This window comes from Trichechus manatus, unplaced genomic scaffold, assembly GCF_000243295.1.
Source record: "Trichechus manatus latirostris isolate Lorelei unplaced genomic scaffold, TriManLat1.0 scaffold00012, whole genome shotgun sequence".
NCBI lineage: Eukaryota > Metazoa > Chordata > Mammalia > Sirenia > Trichechidae > Trichechus > Trichechus manatus.
The window spans coordinates 2,806,394-2,826,311 of NW_004443948.1; positions in this window are offsets into that span (position 1 = coordinate 2,806,394).

Sequence of the window (19,918 nt, forward strand, 5' to 3'; positions counted from 1 at the left end):
ACATTAAGTGGAATTTTTAATTAAGTATATTTAAAATTAACTTCCCAAGAGAAATTTTTCACTGAAATCATAAGTATTAGAAAAGTTAAATAATTATCTATTCATATGTAAACATTAGATATAATCAATGTCATTATCTATTTATATATTATCATTACAATACTAGAGATTCAGGTCTCAGATTATTAAACCAAATCTTATATGTCACTATAATCCCCATGGAGGATTTGCTGCACTATAAATCATCTCACAATACCAGAGTCACTACAGCTACTCCTCACTTATCGACTATCTCGTTATCTGATATTTCACATTTATGACAATAGTAAAAAGTCTACTATTTGACTATTTTGCACGTTACCATACATCTGGCAGTAATGAATGCTGAGGTGCAAGGTGAGAGCAACACTGGCTGTGATGGTTAAAGTTATATGCCAGTCATAGCTGGGCCATGATTCTCAGCGGTTTGGCAGTTATGTAACGATATAATTTGGTAGTTATGTAATGATGTAGCCATTGTCTATTTTGTGATCTGATGTGATCATCCTACATTTTCACATAATGCCTATTTCCACGTAACGACCTGGTCTTTGGAACCTAACCATGTCAATAAGTGAGGTGTGGGTGTGTATAAATAGATCTACGTTACAAACCATTGAAAGATAAATCTCACAGTCATAGAACAATAAAATTCATAGTAAGAATATACAATTAATGTTTTTAAATAACTGACCAAATTAACAAATACTGGCACGTAGTTCAAGGATTTGGCCCTCTTTGAAGAATGAACAAGGAGATTGCATTTGCCTTGAGGCACAGAAGAGATCTAAACCTGAGATGATGGCTGGCTTTCATCTCTCTCTAATGCCAACTGATTAGGAATGGTGCCTGGAAAACTGTACTGAAAGATGTGTGGCCTCTTTTAAGCTCAGTAGGAAAGAAAATGAGATTAATTATCAATGTCTGCTGTGGGTTGGGGGTGAAGGAGGCAGGAGGAGTTTTGGAATCATGTATTTGCCAACTGTATTGTAGACCATTCACTGTTCTCATTCTACAACCTTTTCACCCCACCCCCATCGGTTTGATGAGCTATAAAATTTCTACTCATTCATATTTTTAAATTCTTAGCAGCTTCTCCAGAATACTTCCTCTTATGGAAAAGTAACGGTTATTTTTGGTACGTAAAATCACTTTTTTTTCAGATTTGCAAAAGACAGAGGGCACTCCAGAACTTCATTTCAGCAGATAACCATCATCCATCATCACCATAGTATTAATGAAGAGGGATTGCTAGGCAAACACAGAGCACGTCAATTTGAAAATGAGAAACCAGAGTAATATGGATAAAAACAGTGCCAAAAAAAGGAAAGAAATTGCTTATTCAGCATCTTTGCCCCTGTCTAGTTCCAGTTGTGCTCCCAGATTCCTCCTTAGCAATGATTAAAATTCCCCTTGCTGCAGCCATCAGCACAGCTGTCCACTCCCAATGCTAGCATCTGCCCCATGCTCCTTCACAGCCAGTCCCTCTCGCATAGATGATTTCCCCATCAACAGTCACAGTCGGTCCTTGTGGGGAACCTGTGAGTCAAAAGAAAGTGTGACAAATCTATTTCAGAAAGACTCATTACTTCACGGAGAGATTTACCATTGTACTTCTTTAAGTAATAGACTCTCCTACTGCACTTAACATCTTATTTTATTTACTCAAATTATAATTATGCACACTGTCCAGGAAATCACATCTTGATAAAAGTAAGAAAATAAAGCAATTTTCATATCACTGTGAAAACAGATCCAAGACATTCTAAGTTAAGGCTGAATTGACCCCCTATCAAGGCCAGTACTTTTCTGTACTTATCGAGTTTTTTTTTTCCTCGCAAATGTCCCATCAGTTCTCTAATGAACGCTCTCTCGACCTTCTTATTCACAGCCTAGGTTGAGGATTTCTCTCCCTCCTCGGTCTCGTCAAGGAGAAGCTATTTTCAATCATCGTTTGGCAGGAAGGTGAGCATTCATCTTCCCTCCTTCCAAAAAATAGTGAACTCTGAATCTCTTGCCATCAGACTATGCCAGCCAACACTCTCCTTCCCTGCAATCATCTACAGATCCCTGGTCCTTCCCCATCTTTAAGAATTTTAAATCCTGGTTCAATGTTTCCTACTCTAACATTGCTCCTGTGATGTCATAGATCCTTCCAATAATCACCAACCACGCAGTTCCCCACCCCAATAATCTTGTTCTCACCCTCCCTCACCACCGATCAGCATACCCTACACCTTATTACTTACAAATACATCCTCTTCTTATTATCAATTTCAGGTATCTTATTTTCCAACCATCACGTTTATTCACTCTTTTACCACCTTCAAGTCTTTGTTTAAATGTTGCATTCTCGGGGAGATTTTCCCTCTTCACACTGCATAAAAAATACCTTATCCCCTTCCCTGCTACTTTGTTCCCTATGGCACTTATCACCATCTGACATACTTTATATTGTGTGTTTTTGTCTTTCTCACCTTACTAGAATGGAAGCCCCATGAAGACTGAAGTTTTTTTGTCTCTTGTTCACTGTTCTTTCATTCACCACCAGTAATAGTGCCTAGAACATAGTAGACACAAAATAAACTATTAGTAAATGTTGGTGATGGTGGTTGCCATCAAGTTGATCCCAACGCATGGCTACCCCATGTGTTACAGAATAGAACTGCTCCCTAGGGTTTTCTTGGCTGTGATCTTAATAAAAAGAAGCCCTGGTGGCATGAGACGGTTAAGCACTGGGCTGCTAACTGAGAGGTTAATGGTTCAAACCCACCCAGCAGTTCTGCAGGAGAAAAGACCTGACAATCTGCTTCCGTAAAGATTACGAGGCAGTTCTACTGTGTCACATGGGGTCGCTATGAATCAGAATCAACTTGACAGCACCCAACAACAACAATCTCAACAGAAGCAGATTTCCAGGCCTATCTTCTGCAGTACTGTTGGATGGGTTTGAACTGCAAACTTTTAGGTTAGCAATCCAGTGCAAATCGTTTATACTATCTAGGGTTCTTCCTTAGTAAAGAAATAATTTAATAAATGTCTAAGTTAACATTGCCTTCAAGAGGGGATTTTGTGGTTTGCTGATTGGTTTCACATTAGGAATAGAGTCATTACTTAAACTGTTCTGTATAACAGATCTAGGTCAAATAATGTTTACTAACCCTGGGATAAAATACCGATGATAAAGTCTCTAAAATCATATTGCTATTGACGGTTAATAATAAATATTAAAATTAATGTTTTTCATCTGTCCCTTTCTTTTCATTCCCAAATCAGCACTGAGATCTAGAGTATGTCTATATTTATAATTATATAATTGCCTCATAATTATCTCATTGCTTTGCTATAATCTTTTAACTTGTTTCCCCATCCCAGTTGTTAACACCACATTTTTATCTATTTTATACCCTGTTGTTATACACTGCTGCCAAATCAATCTTCCTAAAGTGCTCTATGAAAATCATTTCCTGGCTCCGAAAATTGCTGAGTCAGTGCCTCAGTGTAGAGTCTCTATTTCCTAGCAGCACCTAACCTGCTTCTACCAACTATTCTTCTACTCCTTCTATTCAACACACAGTATTTCCACCACTGAGCCTTTGTGTCCTTTATTTCCCCTGCCTGTAAAGCTATTCCTCTACATCAGGGGTGAGGCAAACTTTTTGTGTTGTGTTAAAAATCAGAAAATAAATATTTTAGGCTTTCTGGGCCACACAATCTCTGTCAAAACTACTCAACTCTGCCCTCCCTGTAGGGCAAAAGCAGCCAGACAATAAATGAATGAGTATGGCTGTGTTCCGATAAAATTTGAATTGCATAGACTATTCATGTGCTACCAAATTGCTAGGACCAACTGTGTTGTCTTCTTATTAAATTTTCTTCTGTTTATATAAAAAACTGGCTATATTCTGTAGCTCTGTGTAACTCTAGTGCCAAACAGTGTCATATTGATAACAGAGATTATTTGTTCTGCTGTTACTTTTTGTTCTGTTATACATAAAGTTGACATGAGTTGGAACGGACTCACAGGCAACTAACAGCAATAAACAATAGTAATGTTGATGAGTGCAAGTCACATCATATTTAACCTTCCCATATTAAAATATATATATATATATATATTTAGAAAACTGTTGTGTGTATGTAGCTTATTTCTTTGAGCTTCAGGCATTCCCCCACTCTCACACACTCTCATTTTAACATTTCTAAAGTTGGACACTGTGTTTTTACTCAATATATCTATTGAAAGTGATGCCACCTTTCAGCTCCAAAAAATAATTGCATCAATCATGCAGTTTACAATCACTGAAATCTTACAGTAAAACAAATACAGGATATGGCAATTCTAACCAGAAAAATAAAAAATAGAAATTCTGGTATTTTGTCTTTTGTCTTGATTTCTATCTTGTGCTATAGAGACAACCGTCTCCTAGATCTAGGAATACAGTTTTGATTTGAAATAGTCTGTGGAGTTCTCAGATTTTGTCCCAATTCTAATTTCAGAAAATATGACCACATATCTAAAGCCCAAGTGAAAGTGGTTTCTTCCCAGGCAAACTGAGTCTCTATCTGGGTGGATGACCTGAGGCCCAAATTCAGTGATATATGGCTCTGCTTTTCAAATTTGTTTGCCTAGCCCCTAAAATAAATGTTTACAAAATTTATCTCCTCACAAATTTGGAGTTGATATCTAAACAGTCCATGACTTTCAGAGTAGAACCGTCACCAGGCCTTTCTTCTGAGGCACCTCTAGGTGGGTTCCAAACTGCCAGTCTTTCAGTTAGTAGCCCAGTGCTTAACCATTTGTGCCACCCAGGGACCCAGCAATAGCTATATAAATTTTATAAGTAAATTCCTCTTTAGTTAGAAGTTTTACTTGTACTCCTTTAGCTTGTACTTTCATTCCAGTTGCCCCACAGATTTTTATCCCCACTTGATATATTTTAGCTTTAAGAACTTACTGATCAATATAATACTTCTATGTGACAAAAATATGAACACTTTTTTTTTCCAGTGACCATGTGTTTTAAGCGCTAAAATAATTACTTCTGGATTAAGCTATTATAATTTTTAGTATAATTTTATTACACAAAAAACAAATAGTAAATATATTGTACTGGAAATGTATAATTTAATGAAATGGGTTAAATTTTTAATGCTTTAATAAATCAGGGTTTGTCATAAATTCTATTCCTATTTTTTTGTTTGGTTTTTTTTGGATATAAGCATAAGTTATGCTTACACCAATAAGTAGATAAGAATTAAATTATAATGTTATACAATATTTTGCACACTTTCCTATAAAGACTTGTACATTTTAGTGTATGTACATTTTAGATCAAAAGAAAAAAAATCATATAGTGACTTATTGCTAGATTTATTTTATTTTATTGTGCTTTAGGTGAAAGTTCACACTGCAAATTAGTTTCTCATTCAAAAATTCATACACAAATTGTTTTGTGACAGCAGTTGCAATCCCCACAATGTGTCAGCATTCTCCCCTTTTCCCTTACATCCCCTGGTTCCCCGTGTCCATTTGTCCAGTTTTCCTGTCTCTTCCTGCCTCCTTGTCTTTGCTTTTGGGCAGGTGTTGCCCATTGGGTCTTGTATACTTCATCGAACTAAGAAGCACGTTCCTCACACGTGTTACCATTTATTTTATAGGCCTGTCCAATCTTTGGCGGAAAAGTGGACTTCAGGAGTGACTTTAGTTCTGAGTTAGCAAGGTGTCCAGGAGCCACAGTCTCAGCGGTTCCTCCAGTCTCTGTCAGACTAGTTAAGTCTGGTCTTTTTTTGTGAATTTGGATTTTTTTTTCTACTTTTTTCTCCTGCTCTGTCCGGAACCCTCTATCCCTCTATTGTGATGCCTGTCATAGCTGCCGGTGGTGGTAGCCGGGCACCATCTAGTTGTTCTGGGCTCAGGCTGGTGGAGGCTGTGGTTTATGGGTTCCATTAGTCCTTTGGACTAATTGCTTCCTTGTGTCTTTGGTTTTCTTCATTTTCCTTTGCTCCAGACAGAGTGGGACCAATAGATGTATCTTAGATGGCCTCTTGCAAGCTTTTAAGACCCCAGACTCTACTCACCAAGGTCGGCCAGATCTATTTTTCAATGAACAATTTAGCAGGTGAATACTCAATCAGGTTTTTCTTTAGTATTGTTGAAACCAAATATTTTAAAAGGAAGTTTGGAAGCCACTTGACTTGCAAAATTTTTGTTCAGTGGTTATTGTAGTGATTCCTTTTCCCTACACCAATACCAGCAATCCAATATTCCCTTCATTTAGCACCCAGAGACATTATACCCCAGAACAATGCACTAAAGGAAGACTCAGGAGGGGTAAGGAGTAGGTCTTTGTTTTGTAAAGTGAGAGAACTGGTAACTGTAAAAGGGAAGTTTGGAAAGAAGAAATGTGATTGTGCCTACACCAAAGGCACAGACAAGTCAATTTAGGGAGAGTGCAGAATGAGACTGAGGACCAGGAAATTGATTGCCTTAAAACTTCTTATACCAGCTTAATTTTTTGGAAAATCTTCAGGTACCCTCAGGAGTACACTTTTCCCAGTTGGAAGACCACTATTATAAAGTCAATCTTATGACACAGACATAGAACATTCAGGGAAAAGTCTTGGCCACAAGATGTCACTAGAATTCCACATTCTACTTTAAGATGCCATTGCAAGTTCTTTCCTTCAAAACAATCAGCACATTTGGGTTCTGTTTAAGAGGAAGATAAAGTTGGCTTTGATTCTTTCTTAATTTTAAAGAAAAAAATATGACTGTGAAAGGAAGGTAGATGAAGAAAGACAAGGTAGTTTTACAAGGTTGCTCCATGCTATCTTGGCCTTTACAAATTTGTTTCTAGCAAAATGTAATCCAATAAACATGTTTAAACTGAATTAAAATTTAGTATTTTAAAGTAGGTATTCTAAAATTGAACAAACTATTATAGAAATGAACATTTTGTTAAAATTCCCAGAAAATTAATAACTTTTGTGGATCAAAACAAACTTAGCCACTATAACAAATTTACTTAAGAAAATGAAATGTGTTAAAAACCTAAATGCACAAACACCAGAAATTAGTGTAGCAGAATGTATTTATTGTGAGCAGATACAATTCAAATCAGGCAGTGTCAACCCCAAGCTACCTGGAAGTGCAGGGCTTCAGGGTCAGTCAATTGTAAACAGAGAGTCATTAAGGACATGCCATATATCCTAAAACATAGATTTCAGTCAGACCCTGGAGTTTCCGCTTCTGGCAACTGGCTGCACATAGTTAATTCTCCAAAACAGTCCAATGCCTAAGGCAAATGGTTTCCGCAAAGCTGCTTACTACAGTATTGTGTGGCTTGAAGGTGATCCCAGGAAAACCAGTTCCTTAAAGGCTCAAGGTTCCAAAGGACATCTAAGGCAAATGGCCTGGGTGGGTCACACCAATTCCGTGGACCCAGAAATCTGGATTCCAGGAGAATTAAAACATATCATTGCTCAATGTACCTGTTTATTCATCTACGTAGTTTAAGGCATCACCTCAAGCTTTTTTATTCAAGTTTATTTAGTCTTGAAAAAGTTAGCTATGGCTTAGTTACCCAAGAGTGCTATATAGTTACAGTATTCACTATATTCTATGTATCTTGAGAACTTGTTGATTGGCATGCTACTTTTATGATAGGTATACTTTTATTATAGATAAATTCATGGTTCTGAATTTTTAACATATGCACAGTCCCATTTAAATTAAATATCAAGTTAGGAATTATATTAGCTGCACTTCTTTCTTCATGTCCACAGCACTGCTTCATAAATGTTTCCAGCCAAATAATTAAGAACATTTTAACTAATTACCCTAACTCTGACATATACACAAATTACGGTCAAACTAAAATAATGTCCTGGCAATATCTGCCAGGAAAATACTGTTTTACCTGAAATATGAACAAAATATTTTTTCTCATTGTTTTTGCTTTTTTTTCTTCCAATATCTTAATACAAAAATTTTCAAATATAAAGCAAAGTTGAAAGAATTTTAAGTGAGCATTGCTGCAACTTCACTCCTAAGTATATACCCAGGAGAAGTGAAAAGAGATATTCAGACAAAAACTTGTACAAAAATGTTCATAGCAACACCATTCACAATAACCAAAAGGTGGAAACAACTCAAATGTTATCAACTGATGAATGGATAAACAAAATGGTATATCCATACAATGGAATATTAATCAGCCATAAAAAGGAATGAAATAATAACAAATGCTACAACATGAACTTTGAAAATATGCTAAATGAAAGAAGTGAGACACAAAAGGCCACACATTGTATGATACCATTTATATAAAATATCCAGAATAGGCAAATGAATAGACAGAAAGCAGATTAGCGTTGCAGATTAGTAGTCTTTGGGTAATGTAAATGGTTAACACATTTAGTAGCACTGAGGCGCCTCAGAAGAAAAGCCTGGTGATCTACTTCCAAAAAATTAGCCATTGAAAACTTTAAGGAGTACAGTTCTAGGCTGACACACACGGGGTCGCCATGAGTTGGAATTGACTTGAGGGTAACTGGTTTTTTTGGTTTTTTATGCTAATTCTATGATTAACTTCTTGAAGAATTGCCAAACTAAGTTTTCCACAGAGGGTGAACCATTTCACTTTCCCACCAGCATTGTATGAGAGTTTCAATTTCTCCATATCTTTGCAAAAGCTGATTTTCCATTTTTTTAAATTGTATCAATCCTAGTGAGTATAATGTGGTATCTCTTTGTGAATAGTATTATATTTTATACATTATTCTGGGCCTTGCTTTTTTTAGTTAACAATATATCTTGGAGAATATTTATTTCTCTCTCTTTGGCTCATTATTTTAACGACTGCACACTATTCCACTGTATGGATGTACAATAATTATTAATTTGTTGAACATTGGGAGAATGAGTAGACTAGTGTGGTCTGATGAAGATCTTTAAGACCATTAAGTGATTTTCTTTAATATTTAATTAGGAAATCTTTATTTATGACATGGTTAATATGAAATTTGTGAGTTAAGCCCAACATCACAAACAATAGGATTGCAGGTCTATGATTAACTAAAAACTTAAAACATCCCCTTGCTAAAATCATGCTCACATGCTAAAACTGAATTGATTCTGGTCCAGGAAGGAATGACTAAGGGGCATTATATTTCTTTTTAACCTCAGTGATATGAGTCCCTGAAACAGAGATGCAGTTCATTCATCATTGTACTCTATAGTTGTTGTTTTTCTTAACCTGATGTACGACAGAAATCATTTTTCCCCCTCTGAGAGACTATACCTAATAAATAAAGGACTGGTTTAGTATGTCATCAAAATGTTAGAAAAAATAATACCTACATTAAGATAATCACTTGACTTTCCCTCTACGTAATTGTGTTATTTGCTACCATTAAAATATGGTTAACTTAACTTGACATGTTCTCTGAGAATCATCAGGCTCCACACAGCTAGGATCCTGTGGACACTGTACACTTACCATCTACATAAACATGACTTCACTATTCCATTGTCTTCATTAGCATACCTTTACTATTCCAGGACACTCTTGCTCAGGCAAATAACTTGATTGTTCATTACAGGAACTTCCAAAAAGACCCATCAACTCTTCTTAGAAAGCACTAACAGTCTGCACCCTAAGGTTCTCCTGAACTCCTAAAAATTCTTGCCTTGCTGTTTCCACCAATCATAAACTGTAATTCATGGTCTTTAGCCAATTGTAATGAAGCCCCATCACCACCAACCCACACTGAAAGATCTGTCTTAAACCAAGTTTCAAATTCTAAACATATACTGACCCTGCCTTTTCTCCTCCAAGACAGTTCCAAAGTCTGTAAATGATGATGTTCTCCCTTATTGTGGTAAGCAATAAATTCAACATCATCTTATCAGTAGGTTGCGTTGGTATATTTGGGGAGCTGGCATTTGACATATATAAGTATGTTCTCACACTTGGCATCTATGGACTAGTCACCAGGCATCAGGTACACACGAGGACTATCACATTTTTGGTATTAAAAAAAGACTGATCACAATTTTTAATTCAATGATAAAATAATTACATTTTCAATTCATAATATTAATTCTTGATGACCATGCTCCAAGCTTTATTCATATAACTAAAACCTGCAAAAGCTGGAACCTGTGTAAGGCAGAAACCTGTTAGAGAAGGAAAACTCAAATATTTTCCACCAGAGAGAATTAGAAAAGTGGTGACTGTACCCTGTCAAGCGTGGAAAACTTTTGAGACCTGGAAAAACAAGGTAGTCCTGTCCAGTTTCAGCTCTTACAGGTTGCACTGTACACAGTATTTCTTTATATCATTACTGAATACTTGTACTGGATTTGGATATTTGGAAAGCATCCTAATATCTTCAACATTAAAAATAATGAGATAGATGGCATCTTTGCAATCTTTCAACAAGGAATGTATATACAACTCAAAACCAAACCAAACCCATTGTAGTCGAGTTGATTCTGACTCATAGTGTACATTCAGTGCCCAATAAATAAACTGAGCAATAGATTAGATGTTGCATCCATTTCTTCTTTTACTCTTTACTTACACTAAATTGGAAAATACTGACACCTAATTATTTGCCCAAGAAATGGCAGCAAGTGTTTGATAGTGTTGTTGGATAATTCTAGTGAGGTCCAATAAGGGCTTAGAAATTATGAAGTCACTTCCACTGGGAACTACTTTCAGTCCTCCACCAGACACTAGGTCACAATCAAACCTAGAAAGTTCAGTTTTCAACTTGTGAGATGGTGTTAAATGAGTTCCCGATCGATCCTTCGCATTCAGTTCAGGAAAGTATTCCTTTGTGTCATGTTGCAGCATTTAGATGTGATTTCAAATAAACCCCAAAATACACTGTTATGCTTTTGCAGCAATCCAAGAAAATGGGATGGTGGGGGGGGAAATGAAGCTTTGTAGAACTGAGCCATTTGCACAAGAGTTAAAACAATCTGATCTTCTTACCATTAAAATTCACATCATACACCTGAAGGGATGCATCTCCAAGGCAGTGGACAGATTGGTTTATATGTCACTTGAGCAAGATACCTAGAATCAAGGAAAGGAAACTTACTAATACCTCTAAGAAATGTTTTTAAACTCTGTCCTTATCTCAAAACCTCATGTGAATAACTTTCTTCTAAACAGGCAGTATCAGAGGAAAAAAGTTTTGTACTTCTTATCCAGTTCTTCATGCCAAACCCCAAACCACCACTGTCAAGTTGATTCCGACTCATAGGGATCTTATAAGACATAGTAGGACTGCCCCATAGAGTTTCCAAGGCTGTAAATCTTTACTGAAGCAGACGGCCATATCTTTCTCCTGCAGAGCAACTGGTGGGTTCAAACTACAGACTTTTGGTTAGCAGAACTGCCAGCCCTGTGGTTAGTAGCCAAGTGCTTTAACCACTGCACCACCAGGGCTCCTGTTGTTCATACAACAATATAGAAAAGATGTGGATTTAAGTAATCAAAATTTGATTACATTTTCTATTCCCTTCAACATTGAATCAACATCTTGACTGCTTATTGTTGACAAAAAACTGCTCTCTTTTAAGGAGGTGTGTTGATTGGCTTTTTGTTATAACTCTTTTATTTACCTAAAAACCACTTTCATTGCTGTCCACATAGGTGGTGTTCCATCATTAAAGACCCTAATACATTCTTTCTAGCCTACAACAAGACTATCTCCCAGTGTAATCTTGTGTTCTATATTCATGAGTTTTCAGGCATAAACAAAACAAGTTGTTGGGGACTTCTCACTCACGTATGTTAACATACATATGCCAAATATTGATTCAGATACTGCATGTGAGTGATTCTGTTTGCAAAATAAAATATCTTCTAGAACTCATGATAGGAATTGTTTTTCCACATTGTCACGTATACTATGCAGTTTTCTTTTTGACAGAACTTTTCCAATCATTTGTTTTGCTCTCTCTCTGATTATATTAATAATGTTGAAACTGTTTTTACACATTTCTCAGTAACAGTGTCTTATACTTGGTTTTAAGGAATTTAACTTTGGGTGATAAACATCCATAATTTTGGTCTCTTCTCCATCTTGCATGATAAATTTTATGCTGAGATGCATTATTTTATACTTGTTCTGCAAAAAAAATAACTACACAACTGTTTTATTAAAAAGAATGCTTTAAAAATAAGATTCTATAGAAGACTCCTGATAAAAAGGGAGAAAAATGCAGAACAGAATTTCAAATTCTCATGGAATCTAGACTTTCTGGGGCCATTGAGGCTGGATAAACCTCTGAAACTATTGCCCTGAGATAGTCTTTAAACCTTAAACCAAAGATATGCCCTGAAATCTTCTTTAAACCAAACAACAATTTAGCTTAATTAGTAAGGAATGTCTGCCTTAAGCATTATGCTTCTTTGGAGATCTATATGGGATAAAATTAACAGCACCTTGAAAGGTTAGATAGGAAACTTAGAGGGAAGTGAGTTTATGTCAATGGGGGAAGAACAACTTGGAAAAGGAGGGTGATGATGGTTGCACAACTATAAGAATATAATCAATATCAATAAATCATTAATATAGAAATGGCTGAATTGTTGTGTTTTGCTGTGTATATTTTCAATAACAATTTTAAAAAATGATGTGAAAACTTTGATGGTGACATGCAAATATTTGACAGGCAATGTGCTATTACCTAGTGGTGAATGGATTGCAGGCCCCCCCACCCCCATCAAAAAAAAAGTTCAGATGGTCATCCTTGTCCTTCCTAATTTGTTTCAGCTGATGTTTTGAAATTATCATACTCACAGAATCTCTTGCTCAGCACATAGAGATTCTAATTCTGTATTCACACTTATTTCCTCTACTTACACTATGACATTAGTATGAATGGTAGGTAGTATTTGTTACAATTGGCGTCATTTTTCAATAAGCTATTTTTATGAATTGAGGATATAAGAAAACAGTATCATAAAATGCAAACATAATAAGCATTAGAAGTATCCTTTTAACTCAGTACTGAAGTCACTCCTAAGGTTCACCCTTCAGCCAAGGATTAGACACATCCATAGAACAAATGACAATACACATAGCTCAACCGTGTCTATGAGACTAAATGGGCACACCAGTTAAGGGGCAAGGAAGAGAAGGCATGAGGGGACAGGAAAACTGGATGAATGGAAATGGCGAACCTAAGGTCGAGAAGGGGAGGGAGTCATGGGGTTGGCAACCAATGTCACAAAACAGTATGTGTTGTTTAATGAGCAACTAATTTGCTCTGTAAATCTTCATCTAAAGCACAATAAAAGAAATAAATAATGTGAATAATGATTCAATTAATCATGCTTATGTAATAAAACCCCAATAAAAACCATGGACACCAAAAAAATAGGGAAGAGCATTAGTTAGTGGAAACAAACACTCTGTTAACCTTATGTTGGCTGAGGTAAACTGACCAGCACAGTCCTTGTAGTGTACACATGTGCAATCTTTGAGAACATAAGATTGTTAAAAACTTAACGAGATGTTTCATAAAAATCATCTTACATTTAAAATTTGCAAAATGTATGTGAAAAAAAAATATTTTGGTGCATTTTTCCCCTCTAAAACTGGCAAACTATTTAACAGAGCACCAAGGATCATCATTCTTTTAGTGGTACTGCTCAAGTCAAAGATTAGGGTTTTAGACAAACATCAAAAGATGTCAATGGTCAAAGTGGTTAAAAAGCAGGGCATCAGCGAGAAATCAGAGAAGCAACTGCTAATAAAATAAACCCTTTATTAAACAGTAAATATTACTTTACACAAGTAAAAAAAAAGAAGGTAGAAGAAACAAGTCATTTTACGTACCAAGTGTCTTCTGGTAAAGGGCCTTGCTCATATTTAAGTGCTCAATAAATGTATACCAAATGGAAAGAAGAACGTTTAAGTGAAAACATTGATGCATTATTTAAAATCAACTTTTTTCTCAATCCTTAACTCTTGCTCTACCATAAAGTATGCCCTTAGAATGAAAATGCTGGCTTATCCTGAAATTTTCTTTTAATTCCTGAGAGTCTATTGATATCCAGCGGTTTTATGATCATTCTACTGCTAGTTCTAGCATTAAAACCCTTGACACGCTTATATTTTCTATTGTTGTCTTGTTTCTGCACTCCAGGCTCTTTCTACCATAAATCTGTACTATTCCAGTCAGTGCAGTCAAGTACAGCAAAACCCTGTCTTTGCTATACATTAAACTTCCTGGAAGAATTTTCAATGACTTTGGTGGCAGCACTCACCCAGGTCCATATTTCCAATAGAAAAAGTCTATAATAAATGTGCCACTCGTTCCCACGGTCACTCTTAACTGTGTGCCAATTACTATTGCTCTAGTCTCTTAGGATGCATCATCTATGTTTGATTATTTTATTAACATCTTTGTTTTTACTAAGGATTATTGGCTTTCTACAAACCTCTTTCTACTTTTCTTGACCAAAACACGAAGATATATTTTCAACACATGCAACAAGGCAAAAAAAAAAAAAAGTTTTATAGAATCGTAATTTCAAAAATCTTCAAAATTTCCACTGATTAGAAAATAGAAAAATATTTAAGCTTCATGTTTTTCCTTTTCTATTCTAGTTATCATGTGGAATATTTTCCTTGGTACACAGAAATACGCATGCATATACTTAAAAGTGTATACATGTATCTGAGAAAAATAAGAGTAAAATCTGTTTTTAAATGATTATGACTTCTGAGGAATATAGAATTTCCTCAACCATGAATTACAGATATCCTTTAAAAATCTTTTTTTATTGCTGAGAAGGCATACAATCACAAAACCATGTAACTTTAAAAACATCTAATATAAATGGTTCATCTTTATATGTGAAAAAATTAAGGGTTTGAATTTAAATAAATCTTTGAAAGTAAGGTATTAGCAGTAGTCAGATTGGAAACAAAGTGCAAGGAAAAACACAGGCTTTGTAGTTCAAAAGGAAAATAAAACAAAAAAAAAGAACAGAGAAAAAAATCTCCATAACTATGAGCATGTTACTTAACTTTTGGGGCCTCAGTTTTTTCGTCTTTTACAAAAGTATAATACGATTTCAATAATTCTGTCTAGCAAAGAGTGTTGTTGATTGTATTAGAGTTCACATATCATTCAGAAAGATAATTTGGCTTTATTCATTAGCAAATATTTGTTGAACAATGAATATATTTGCAAGGTATTGTCTTTAATACACAGGCAAAGAATTAGGAATACACAGGCCCTGGATAGAAAGCAGCACTCATTCCTATATTTATATTTTTAATAAGTATCTACTAAATACCTAGTCTCTGTGCAAGGCAAAGAAACACAATGGAAGTGAAACAGTTATGGTTTCTGGTCTCAGCTTGAAATCTAGTGGAGACAAATAATAAATTAGTAAATTAACAAATAATGTCTGAAGTGCTATGACTGAAACAAACAAGGTGCTCAGATGAATATTAACAAAAGGGTCTACTTAGAGAAGAAGACAACACATAAGCCAAGACCTCAATGATGAAAATGAAACAGACATGCAAAAAGCCAGGGAAAGATTATTCCTGACAGATAATACAATGTACACAAAACCTCTAAAGGGGAAAAATGCTGGAATTATTGTAGAAATTCCTGTTATTCCAGTCCCTGGAAAAGAACATCATGCTTGGTAAAGCAGTGGGTCACAGAAAAAGAGGACGACTCTCAACAAGATGGACTGACACAGTGGCTGCAACAACAGGCTCAAACATACCAACAACTGTGAGGATGGCACAAGACTGGGCAGTGTTTCATTCTGTTGTACAGAGGGTCACTACGAGTCAGAACCAACCTCATGGCACCTAACAAGAAGTTCCATTTGAATCATGGTCCTTTTCTTTCTACAGTATATTATCAGACTGCCTAGAACAAAAAATAAAAAATTAAACTCCGCAATTGTAGATAAATGTGGATAAAAGCAGAAGACTAAGTAAGCACAGGATGAATACAAAGACTGTGAGATTGGCTGGACCAAATAATAAGTGAAAATGAGTGGGATCAAACTTAGAATAGTGATGAAAGCCAGATTATAAAATCTGGACTTTATTTTGGAGGGAATGCATCACCACTGAAATTTCTGAGCATGGAAGATACAATTAAAGCTATACTTTAAGAAAATTTTAATGTCACAAACACGTAAGAAATATTACAGCAGAGAAGAAATTATTAAAAATAAGTCAAAGCTTAGGTAAGGAGGGTTTGATTACAGCAGCAGCTGAAATAGAAAGCAATACGGTAGAGACACTACCATCTGGACTTGGCAGGAAATTGAATGTGTGAAAGAAAGAAAGTACAATGCTGTCATAAACAGGAAAAAGGAAGAGAGTTAGAGGTTGTGGTGAGACGGTGAGTTCCAGAAATTTTACGTTATATTTTTATATTATCCAATTACCTTTAGTCTAATTTTTCATACATAATAGTGCCATGCATGAGCATTCTGTATCTTTTTTCCATGTTTTGAATCACTAAATGAGCAACTCAAGAGGTATAATTACAAGTGGAGTATAGGATGAATTAATGCTCCTGCTCTGTACTTAGATAAACAATACAGAATAAAGGCACCTTTACTTTGGAAATAAGTGCCAGTATATGACAACCTTCGTACTGAAGATCAGTCAAAAAGGAATTATCTAAAACTACTATCTATAAGAGGCAATGCAGTGTAGTGGTTATCACACACACTCTGAAGCTCAAATACCTGGGTTCAAATCTAGGCTCTACCATTAGCTGTGAAAGCTTGGAAAGTTATTCAACCTGGTTTTCCTGTATAAGGGGAATAACAGCATCTACCTTATTTAGCTGTCTGCAGGATTGAATGAGTCAATACATTAGAGTACACAGAAAAGTAACTGGCATATAGTAAGCACCCAGAATTTAGTTATTACTTAATCCGGTGCAAGGCAAAGGGGAAGGAAGAGTGTACAACAAAAACCACCAGTACTAGTAATTTACAATCTATTTAGGAAGGCAAAGGGAACTTAAATGTAACAATCTGAGAACATTTTAAGTCTGATACTAATCATTAGTACAGTAAAAGATGAGAGATGGAAAATATAAAACTTATAATAACTGAATGCTTCCAAAAACAGAAAAAGGCTTCCCTAAAGTTATTGATTTTATTTTTTTGCTTGGAAAACATCAAATCAGGTAAGTTAAAGAATAAGCAGTGGGTGATTTTCCTTCAATCTTTAAATTCATCAATTCAAACGTAACTAATCTCATACTTCAGATGAGGGTGTCTACTAAAAATTAACCAAAAACCCTCACTAAATGACTCACTACAAAGAGCAATAAGAAGCAGTACTGGGAAGAGAATTTAGGAGGTCCAAAATTCTACGTCAGTGATTCTTTTAATATTTCATGATTAACACCGTTCTGGAGTTTCTGGTTTTATATTTCGGGTTTTATAATTCACAGTAAATATCTTACTCAATTTTAATACTAACATTTTACTAAAACACTTCATACTAGAAAAAAATAAAGCCAAAAATATAGCATATTCTGATAAAATAATGAAACTTTTCCTTCAAACTCTGAATATATTAAAGTGGTTGTCAAAATATCTTATATTCTGTATGGGTAAAATCTCCATGGGTAGCTGGAGCCATTTTGGCTATTTAAAATTTCAATTAAACTTTCTTCTTTCTGATCATGTGAAAGTATCTATCCCAATTCTCCTGCAAAAGGCATTAAAAAAAAGTTCTGTTCTCACCTTCCAGTCACCTAACCAAGAGATTTGAGATTTGAACTCAACATAGCACTTGTGAAAACAAGTTAAGGCATATAGTCTGTTGTGTGCTGCTGAGTCAATTCTGATTCATAGTGACCCTACAGGACAGAGTAAAACTGCCCCATAAGATTTCCTTGGCTGTAATCTTTATGGGAGCAGATCATCAGGTCTTTTCTCCCTTTGAAGCTGCTGGTGGGTTCGAACAGCCAACCTTTCCGTTAGCAGCCGAGCTCTTAACTGCTGCGCCACCAGGTAAATAGCCTACTGATGTATTCTTTTATCTTGTGCTTACAAATAATAGATGTTCAATAAATGTGTGCCAAATGAACTTAAAGAGAAAACAGATCCAAGAAAGTCTTGTTTTTCTTCACTACAACAGCTGTGCTATCTGCATCCAAACTGGGCATGTACAAAGGTTATAACCAGGGTGGGGCTGGGGGGCCTGGGGGTAGTTAAAGTGGGAAGATCACATATAGGCCCTGCAGAAGAAATGCTCATACTTTTAAAATCCTTCAGCAAAATAAATTAGTAATACACAATCATTACCAAATAAGGAAACATCTTTTCTGGATAAAGTTTTAAAATAAAGATCTTAGGAATATTTTTTATATTTTTTTCTTTTCACATTTTTATCTTTCTCCAAAGCATATTCATTGTTCTTGTCAAAACAAAATTAAGTCTGAATTGATGTCTGCATTCCACAGCACTGTTTCTGTAGGTTTTATCTTCATATCCAGCATCTTTTGAGAAACAAAATTTACAAGTAACAATTATCATAAACTAGTAAGATTTTCTGAAGAGACCATTTCTTTCATTTGTAAGAAAGCTTTAGTCCCCTAGCTTAGGGACTCTGACAATGCCATAAATTTTTCCAAATATGTATGCATATATGTATGTATGCGTATGTGTATATATATGTATTTTTAACATAGCAGAGGAGTAGCCTGGGGAAAACATTACTACGGCAGTGTTTTTTAATTTTAACATGGAGTATAAGGATCTCTACAGGACTCATAGGTGTGCTTTAGGGAAGTTCATGAACTTGAAGCATGCAAAAATTGTAACGCTATATGAAAAATGTATTTTCTTCCTGGGGAGAAAGAATACAGCTTTCATCTATTTGCCAAAGGTCTATGACCTCCTCCACCCCAAACTCAAATTAAGAACCAGTGAACAAAACAGTATCTAAACTCATGAAAACGGAGATAATGAAAATATTAAGGTATGGTTTCATTCATTTTTGTGATCTTAGTCATAAGAGTCATTTTGTTAAAGTAAAATTTTTCTGATTACCACTTTTAAATCTTTTATAAATCCCCATTCTTTAAATCCTTTTGTAGTGTTATTACAGTTTCCTAAAATTAATTTCTAGGCAATTAGGTTTCATTTAGCATAAAAAAAGTTACCTTTCTAAAACTCCAGGAACATTTCCCTGCCCTATCTGTGTTTGCCATTTGCAAGCTGACTCAATAAATTAGGGATGGTTTTTTTCCTATAGTTTGGTATTTAAAGTCAATAAGACACATGAAACAAAAAAATGTTTTTTGGCATTCTAAATGTTAATATCCCCATTTGACTATTTAAGATCTTTTCAACAAAAAAGGATACTTAATGATGTATACCCTTCTTTAGGCTACGGAAATTAGCCTACAATAAATAAAATCCAGGTGCTCCCATTACTATGAATGTAGAGGATTGTATACCACTGCACTCCACAAACTTTGCAAATACCAGCTGAGTATAACCAAGAAAGAGATGTAAAGCTGGATCCCTGCCATTGCTTAACACTGACTAATGAGGTGGTAGTAAAAGTAGAGCTCAATCCTTGCACCGCACTAAGTGTGCGTTTGGCCCTTCTCAAAGGCCTGGTCAAGCTTCAAGGTTCATGAATGAACTTCAATTCCTTCAGGTCTTGTTCCTCAGAGTAGGATTTCTTCATATCCTATATTCACATTCTGTAGCATCTGTCTTGGAAGAAGTACAACCCAAATGCTCCTTAGAAGCAAGGATAGCGAGACTACGTCTCATATACTTTGGACATGTTGTCAGGAGGAATCAGTCTTAGAGAGGACATCATGCTTGGT